Source organism: Eleutherodactylus coqui, chromosome 8, assembly GCF_035609145.1.
Source record: "Eleutherodactylus coqui strain aEleCoq1 chromosome 8, aEleCoq1.hap1, whole genome shotgun sequence".
Lineage (NCBI taxonomy): Eukaryota > Metazoa > Chordata > Amphibia > Anura > Eleutherodactylidae > Eleutherodactylus > Eleutherodactylus coqui.
The window spans coordinates 148,809,361-148,819,676 of NC_089844.1; positions in this window are offsets into that span (position 1 = coordinate 148,809,361).

A 10,316-nucleotide genomic window follows, 5' to 3' on the forward strand; every position below is an offset into this window, starting at 1 on the left:
GCTGTCCAAAGGAATCTTGTTCCTGCAAGATAACGCCTCCGCTCACACTGCACAAGCGTCCACGGCAAAACTAGGGGAGCTAGGCTTCCAGCTGGTTGACCACCCACCTTATTCACCAGATCTAGTTCCCTCCGACTACCATCTGTTTCCCAACCTGAAGATACACCTCAAGGGCACCAAATTTCTCACCATTTCTGATGCCATGGCTGCTACGGATGACTGGTTTGAGGCACATCCTTCTTTTGGCAAGGCTTACAGAACTTGGAATACCGATGTAAGAAGTGTGTTGGCATCAGTGGAGAGTATGTGGAATAAATGTAAAGTTTCATCTTCCTAACTCGTTTCTTTCTCGGTAAAGCCGAAGACTTATCAGCAGCCCCTCGTATAAATGGCTCTGGAGGATCTAATGTAGAGATCGTGGGGGCAGAGAGGTTTATGGACAACTCCACTCAACCTTTCCCTAATGCCCCATTTACACACAATGATTGTCGTGTGAACCAACAACTTTTTTACTTTACATGTAAAGGCTCAACATTTGAAAGATAAGCGTCTGAAATCCTCACCATTGCCTAAACCCTGTATATGCTGCTTGCTCAGGTGGCGTGTGTATATATATGCAAAGAATCTCTAGGCAGGAGGTTTTTAATCAGTGCGAAGGAAAGCCATTGTCTACTGCAGCAAGAGTCATTGTGTTTTAGCTGGGCAAACAATCACCCCTCCCCCTAAGTTGTTTGAAAGACTAAGCGAATGCCGTATAAACCTAATGACAAGCAAACAAACTAAAGCCCCATTTACACGGGACGACTGTCGGCCATACGTGCTGCTACACATAAGTGAGTATTACTGGCTCACAGCGGAGCAGTTGGAGATTTCACTGCTCGCTCTCCCCCACCCCTCTCCATTCACTCAATATAGCGGCCGTTCAGTACTGAACAGCTGCTGTTTGCGCTCATCGTTCAGGATCATCGTTCATTGCTTAGGCTGCATAAAATCCTGAAGGATGAGTGTAAACCAGAGCCGTTCAGTACTGAACGACCACTGTGTTAAGTGAATGGAGAGGGGCGGGGGAGAGTGAGGAGTGAAATCTCCTCCAGCCACCGCAGGCCCCCTGCTTGCCGTGTTGTGAGTGAGCCAGTGATACTCGCTCCTGTGCAACAGCACGGGAGCGAGAACACATAGGGACGAGTGTCGGACATTTGTTTGCCTGGCATTTGTCCCATGTAAATGGGGATTTACAACTATGTTTACATGTAACGATTATCGCTCACTTTAGCTTGTTTGAACGAATTTGCGTGTATATGGGCCTTAACCTGATGTGGCTGAACAGTAAACAATAGCTTGCATTTACCTGCACAGTAAATGCAGAAGAGAGTGTATGTTTACACAAATATGAGCAGTCTGCGGATATTGATGCAGAATTTAAGACACGCTGCGGTGCGTCGGGTGGCTTATTCCGGCCCATATGTAAGGTTCCTAAAGGATACGGGGGTAGTACAAAAATGAATGGAAGTGGGTCCCCCATAATCTGGGCACGTCTCTAGGCATTTTATAAATTATTACATTATGAAGTATGCGCCACCCTCTTAAGGCGGGCTGCACGTGGTCGGATTTCAATCGCAGAAATACCGCCCGTAGCATGCTATGGAAAAGCGGTTTTCCTGCATACAAGCTGAAATCAGTTGCGATTTCCACTAGCGGAGGAAAAACCGCAGCATGCTCTATGTCAGTGCGGATTCCACACAAACTGCTTCCAGTGTAGTCAATGGAGCTGTCCAACCCGGGGTCCCTCCTCAATGACACTGCCGAAAGGTCGCGAGTATCTGCCTCGTCAAAACAGGGGTACAGAAATAGAAGGAGAATGTGAAGTACGCGCGGATGCCAGCTGGGCACAAAGCCGGATTCCGCTGCGGGCTCTGACCGGTCGTGTGCAGCCGGCCTAAGGTCACCTTTACACTGGCGATAAAATCGTGCGATTTTTGTGCGATGAGAGAGTGAAAACGCAGAATTATGAAACCAGTGATTTTCAATGGTTTCCTCCACATTTGCGATGTTTTCACTCAAGCGATGTTGCGAGAAAAAAAATACAAAATGGCAGCGAGTCCTATCTCCCATGTTTTCCTATGGAGCCTCTTTTTTATGGCATCGCAAAGCAGAAACTTGCGTTTTTTGCGCGATGCGGTTTTAACATTAGAAAGTCCTGTTAACGTTTCGTTTAAAAAAACGTATCGCAGCAAAATCACGTGAAAAAAACGAGAAAATCGCAATTATGTTTTTACAAGAAAAAGCCTCGCTCACTCAAACATCTCATGAACAAAATTGCGATTTTGCCAGGATTTTCTCGAGGACAGGTCATCAATAATTGATCGGACGGGGTCTGCCCCTCGGGGGCCCCTGGCCGATCAGCTGCCCACTGTCAGCGCTGCAGTACACAGGGGTCGCAGTGGAAGCACTTGGCCCTGACCTCTGTGGTGGCCGGCATTTGTATTTGCAGGCACAGCTGTCATTGATTTTAATGAGACCCCCAGCCTGCAATTACAAGAATCGGCCACTACATTACGGTTGGAGGCAAGTGCTTCCTGCAGACCCCTGGGTATTGCAGTGCTGACAGGAAGTGTCTGAGTGGCGGACCCCGGCCGATCAACTATTGATGGCCTATGCTGAAGAAACATCAATAGTATTTGCGTGAATCCCCTTTAATAGGTCTGGGCGCTAGCGGTCGCACATAAGTGAACGGGCGGTGTACATGTGTGACCACTGCAGCCCCCCTCAGGATGCGCCATTCTAAGGGATCAGCAGTCGGACCCCCAGTATCCCGTATCCTGTGGGACAACCTCTATAATGGTAGTTACACAGGCGATCACGATATTGTCGCAAGCAAATCGCGGCGATATCACAATTTTGCTCATGAGATGTCTGAGTGTCAGCGCTGCTTCTTCTATCACTACCGCTTGCGGTTTTCTCACACGATTTCCTTGCAAGAAAATCGCAAGTTCGTGCATTGCGATAAAACGAAGGCGCCATAACGACGCATGGGCGGTGTGCCGCCATTACAATGCATCAAAAACTGCCAGAAAAACGTGACGTGAACACAGCCGGACGCAGCAGTAAAGATTACCGCCAACAATCCGCGCCATTGTATCTATAGGCTGACAGCCTCGCCGCTTACATTTTACGCATCATTGGGAATTTCTCCAATGACATCGTCTGTGAGGTAAAAATACGGCGTTTCTCCACATGCGAATTTTGTGTGAAATTCGTATTCATGGATTCCGTTTCCCCGCTAACGCTACCTGAACTGCTCATCGCATCGGAAGCGGAGAACCTGAGGTGGGGCTCACACGGGGCGGATTTGCCGCCGTTTCCGTTTGGACCCTCCGCAGCATTTACAGTAGCAGCAAAGTGGAGATTTTGAAAAATCTCATCCACAAGCGACGGAAATAATCCGCCCAAAAGGCATGCGGAAAATGACTTCCGCAGCGTAATTTAATGTTGCAGTATGTCAATTTTATCGCCGTCTCCGCTGCGGAATTCACCTCAATGAGGGGGGGAATCCACACAGGTATTCGCAATAAAACCCGCAGCGATGAGAACATTTTCAATTGCAGTTTTTAAAATTTTTTTAACTGAAGGAAGTCTCCATGATGGCCTCACACCAATATATATATATATATATATATATATATATATATATATATATATATATATATATATATATATATATATATATATGAAATCAGTCAGCGTCATACATAACCAGCGCAGAGAGTGAAGCAGCCGCTCACTCCATGCGCACAACTCCTCTTGTGGAAGCTGAGAGATACACAAAAACAAATTCCACCCTCCCGCGCGTCTGCAGTGGAATCCGAAGGTGGAGAACCATGTGACCAACCAGTGTGATTCCTTGGAGGACCACATGATGTAATCAGAAGCTGGGCGGATGACGCGCGCTCACCCCACTCGCTTCTCGCACTCCTATTGGACCAATCTACTCGTTCTACAGACGGGGGTTTTCCCCTGCTAGGTCAACCAAGCCTGTAGGAGAAACCCCGCCCCGTGCATTTTGGTTGGTTGAAGGATTCTTTTTATGCAAATAGTCTCTGCTGAATATTCAGCAGTTTAGTGTCCTGTCAGAAGCGGTTGTGTGTATTGTGTTAAGCGCCATGCTGCATGGAGCGCCATATAAGGAGAATGGGGCGGGGCTCAACTAAAGGCGGGCTTGTATGTGTTAACCCTCACGTTGCTGAGGTGCATGTAGTAAGACGCTGTCGACCCAAAGGCAAAATGGCGTCCAAAAGTGTTTTTTATATATTTATAGAAATAAAATTCCTCATTTATCAAAACCGACTAAAAGAAAAACTGCCTTTGTTGCCCATAGCAACCAATCACAGATCAGCTTTTCTTTCTGAAACTGTGTGGTAAAATGAAAGCTGCGCTGAGATTGGTTGCTAGGGGCAACAAAGACCGTTCTTTTAGTCAGTTTTGATAAATGAGGTCTGTATTCTGTCAATAAAGTATACACACCACCCGCAGTCAGAAAACCCCTGTGAATGAGCCCTTACAGCTTCTACTTCCTACATAGATTACTCACTGCTTCTAAGAACACCGCTTGCAGTCATTGAATAGGGACCTTTAATATTTACTGCCATGTAATAACAATCTGCCCTGGTCATGTGATGAGCGCCCAACTGCTTGTGCCTTCGGAAGACGGCGCACCACGGTTTCGTTCTCACGAGCGTACTTTTGCACATGTGCGTATTTTTTCACGTGTGATAAAAAACAGCACGTCCTATTTTGGCGCATGTAACGCACCGCAATAGGCCATTGAAGTGAATGGGCCACTGCAAATGGGTTTTTTTTGCATGCGTAGATACGCAGCATATTTACATGCAGAAAAGACGTAGGAAAAGCGAAATTAACATGCAATTGCGATTCTCAGTTTCGTACATACGCAGCGTATTCACATGACCTAAGCCCACATATGCCTGTGTGAACGAGCTGTGAGGGCGCCCGTACAGGGTGAATCCCGGCCGCAGATACAGGGCCATTGATGCAACTCCAGGGGCTGCCGTATAATTAGCGGTAGAACACACGCACTACCGCCAGCCGCTACTTATGCACCTTAAGGCCGGCTTTACACCAGTGTAAGCGTAATTATGGGAGCTTGGCTTGCAATGGGTGTTGCGTTTTTGTATGCGTTTGCGTTTTTACTTTATTTTTTGCGCGCGCATGCCCTGCGTATTTGCACATTAAAAAAACGCGAACACGCTCCCATTAATTTCAATGTGCACGCTATTACATACGAATTGTATGTAAAAAAAGAAAAGGCCAATACTCAACTTTCCGTCGCCGCTTTGGTCTTCCGCTCTATCTACTTTAGCGATGACGTGGTGCAGCCAATAAGAGGCCCCAATATGTGATACGATCCGTAGCGCCGTGCGGTGAACCAGCTGGGGCTTTTGCCTTAAGAGCCCACATGCTTGGTTTATGGGACCTCACCAAGCCAGGAGGCCTAGTGACATAATGCGCCTGATGCCGCGGCACTAGAGCGCCCATGGCGCTCCGACACCTTGCCGATATATAGATTCGGGCAGAGGGCCTAAACCACATAAATAAAAAGTCGGACAACCCCTTCAATATTCCGTTAATTTGCACACTGCACCGATTCGGGGTTTTAGGCGGAGTGATGACCACATCTTGATCGTGCCATTGTTTTTTTGGTAATGATTGTTTTAATACTGTGGCCACTGGGTGATGGTAAGGACAACCTGTGGTTGGCGCAACGGACCAAATGTTCCCGGTCACCCTTCCATTCAGGGTGTGGTATAAATTGGAGGGTGGTGCCTGCCCCCTGGCAGAGTGAGTTAGGGTAGAGACACTAAAAGTAGACTGAGCGAATCCGTGAAGTGCCAAGCGTGCATGTGGTACTGAGGCACACCGATTGTACCCCTTCCACCACCCCCAACCAGGAGACTGGAAAGAGTACCAGTTGACAGCAGTGAAAGTGAAAGTGGTGGCTGAGAGGCCGATGTTGAACCGCTAGAGCTGGGCGGATGACATGGATGCAACATTTTCCCTGGCGGACTCTGACCCCCAGACTGCAGGTAGACCGCTGACCCCCCATAGACCATAACACCCATCAGCCAATTCTGGAGAGTTGGGCACTGCCCCGGGCCACCTCTCCCAATAACGAGCCCTGCTCCTGTGTGTCACCACAGACTTGTATCCACTGGGGGTAACTATGAAGGGTCTTACTGAATGTCATCAAGCAGCCATCTTGAAAACCCCAAGGAATTGACACAAAGTCTACTAGGACATTGTATACCTTTTACCGTGACCTTATTGTTATCCTATAAAGAACAATTTAGAGGATGTCATGCAGGACAATAGGAGGCACTCCGCGATCCTCCACCGTGATGCAAGGCGGTTTTGATATAAAACCGCCTCAAACCTGAGAGGAAATCGCCTGTTGACAAGCGTGATATTAGGCGTGATTCACGACCCGATATCGCACTCGCTCAGTGAGCTTAGCCTAAGAGTATACTTAACTCTAACTTTAGTGGGGTATGGTAACAATCTGTCATGAATCCCAATGATCAGCAACATACTTCAACTGTAGAACACGTGGTAATACCATCGAACGTTTCAACCCAGCAATGGCGGTCGCCCGCACACAGTTGGAAAGTAACACTAGTGTTGTCTAAGAACTTGTCAGCAACTGACGTATGTGTCCCTCGGTGTTGGCTCCAGCTTGCCTATTTTAACTGGCAGACTTTGCTTTTACGTCACTACCCATGTGCACACATCGGGCCTTTCCTGAGGACCCACCTCACTTACATATCTGCAGCGTGTTCGAAACCGTAATGTAGATGATACGTCTTTGGACGTCTGTTGGGGGTAGCCCGATGCGCAGAGCTGCAGGACGAGGTAAATCCTTTGTCGCGGTCCCTCTAGCTGTAGTCCATGCAGCTTTGTTCTCTCAGCGACATCGGCTCTGGCACATTATGAAGTTGCGCTTCTCAAATACTGTCTGCCTCATTTCTTGTGCAACTGTCCTTTCTACTAGGCACATTTTCTCCAAGACAGGTCTTAAATGGCTTACTCAGTGGTGCTGCCATGGTGCACAAACTGACGGCAATGTGTGCACCTGAGATCCTCCTTCCCTGACCTCTCTTCCTTGGTTCCGTATTAGAAGGGAGGAGACGTCCAGGCGCACACACTTCCGCCCGCAGCTGCGCCCAAGCAGAGGAGCAGCGGCCCTTTGAAGATGAGGATGAGGTAATTATATTGGTCTCAGGAGGCGCTATTACTACCGTGGCTACTGTGGGAGGGGGGGGGGTGTCACTATTATTACTGGGGCCACTCTGTATGTGGCAGCATACCTCAAGCTGATAGGATATGTTTACACGTGGCAGAAACGCTGTGCAATGTTCGCAGCTGAAATTTCTGCATCCAACAAACAGTCAAAATCTGTACCATTGGTGTGGATTCTGACCGGAAATAAGCCACGTATCTAAAGCTGATATCATACTATGCGGCGCTCCCCATCCCTCCTCCGAAAGCTTCCCTGACTTCTGGTTTGCTCCCTGTCTCTTTTTAAACAGCCCTGTCCTTTTTATAATGAGGTAGGTAAAATCCCATGTTGTGATAAGCCCTGCCCCTGACCACACCTCTCTAACCCGCTTTAACCCTGGGAAAACCTGGCCACTTTACCTAAAGGGTGCGGTCAGTCGGGACATTCCATTTCGTTATAAGGACAATAAAAAGGGGTTCCACCATTCTCTGTTAGAGCATAAAGCGCTTTAAAAAAAGGTCACCGCCATTTCTGTAGGTGAAATTAAAAGTAAGTGGCTGCTCAAGGTGGAGTACCCTTTTAAGGTCTAAGATACATATACATAGACTACAATGGGCCATTCTGATGTAACCTTGAGGGGGTGATATTCTTGGAAGAGCACTATAGTCTATAGTACACTCATAGAACAATGAAACTACTACAGATCGTGCAGATATGATATGTCCTACCAATATGCCATAAATATAGTCCCAACCTGCTGTTAAAGGGGTTGTGCAGGGTTAGAAAAACATGGCTGCTTTTTTTATTCCAAATGCAGTGCCACCCTTGTCCGTATGGTTGTGTGTGGTATTGCAGCTCAGCTCCATTGAAGTGAATGGGAGCTCAGCTGCAATACCAGACACAGATAAGAGGAAGATGCATGGAAACATGAAAGTAAGGGAATAGTTTTTCTTCATGGTCATCATAAGGCTGCTTTCACATCTGCGTCGGGGGGTCCTTTTTCCTGCTCTGTTATGACAGAACCGAACAGCGCCAAACGGACCCCATAGAGTTTAATGGGGTCCGTTCGGTTTCTACTCAGCTACCCAGCATTTTACTAGAATAAAAAGCGCGGCATGCAAGTCTTCTTCTTATGGTACTTTGTGCCGGATCTGCGGCGGACCCTCCAGCGCTGATGTAAAGGCCGCCTCATTTGGAGTGTGTCAATTACTTGTTAAATATTAACTGAGAATCCCATACAGTGGACGCACAGGCTTGTGTTGGCCTGAAGATACCAGACGCGAATTATTGCTATACTATGGGGTTGTACAATAAGTAGACTCACTCACAGTCTGGGTTCGGATTGGTTGCTGCGGTCCACAACAGCACTTTTTTGCACTGCCCGTTGGTGTTCTTTCTTCAGTCAATGCTCCACGACTCTCAACATCCCTTATTAAATCCTCTCAGTCCCATCTGCAGAACTTCTCCTGTGCTGCACCCCTTCTCTGGAGCTCTCTACCCCAGACCACTAGACTTACTCCTAACATTCCCAGCTGTTCACACAGGAAGATGTACGGCCGCTCAGCGAGTATTTTTAAGTTCGCTGAAAGTGACCAATGAGCTGACAAATGAGCGTTCTCTTGCTCATCAGCTGATAGTCGGTCCTTTTATACAATCATTCTGAAGAATATACAAGCCCGAATTGGCCCGTATAAAAGGAATTTAAAGGCATTGTGCCAAGTTATAAATTTATCACCTATCCACTGGATAGAAAATCACTTTATGATTGGTGGGCGTCCGACTGCTGGGATCCCCACCTATCCCGAGAACGGAGGTCTAGGCGGTTCCTAAGTGAATGGAGCAGTGGGATGAATTTCATTCTTCCATTCACTTCAATGACGGCACCAGATGTTTCCGCATTTGAGTGCTTTGGCAATCCACGGCACTGTCATTGAAGTGAATGGAGCAGTGGCGCTTGTGTAACCTCAGCTGTATTCATTCTGGGACTGACTGGACCCCTGTTCGTGGGTCCCAATGATCAGACCCCACCGAACATAATGTTTTTCCATACCCTGTGGATAGGGGATAACTTTATAACGTGGCACAACCCCTATAAGTCATTTGAACTATAAATCACCTATGAGTGGTGAATACAGTGTAGCATTATCACATTTTGGGATCCCCTCATTTGTTGACGTTTCAACCGTCACATTACACAGACCTGTATAAAGGGTCAAGCATTGATTTGAAGGAATGCTGCCATCCAATAGGTGGCGCTGCAGAGGCATTTTTCCATCTTTCTTATTTGCATATTACCCAGAGAAGCATAGATGGCCTTATAAATCTCCTCACTCACCTTCTTGGTGCTCTCCCTAAGGAGTGATGTTACCCCTCCCGATAAATGTCACTGTAATGGAGAAAATTTACTCGATTCTCTCATTTCAGAACACTCATTGTAATCAGTAGGCAGAGCCATGTCCTCTAAGGCGAGAGTCATTTTTTTGTAGCAGCATTTTAATTCGGCATCTGATGGTCTGGAAATCCTGGGGTGCATAGTATCTCATTTACTGATGCTTCACCGTGCCAACACTGATGATGACGTGTGTTGATGATGACATCAGCACCTTCACCATCATCATCAATGCCAATGTACATGAGGTGGCAAGGACCATTGCCATAGACAATAGAGTGTTATTTCTTTAGTTTGGCATCTGATAAACCAAAAATCTGTCAATGTCTTGAAAATTCTATCTGATCACCAGGATGCTGGATTAAAGGAAATGTATTGTATAATGTGATATGATATAAGATGTAATAATAATCTGCTGTGACGTGTTATAATATCATACGTCTCTGTCCGTCCCTTGCAGTGTGAGGGTTAATAAACCCGCTGAACCTGCAGTGTAAAAACACTGCTAGCAGTGCAATGTGGAGGGGGGAGTACAGGATATTATGGGAGGAAGGAGGCAGGCCCAGGATATGAAGGGAGGGGGCTAGGTGCAGGGGGTGTACTGGGCAGAGCCCGCACATCTAGGAACCTCCTACT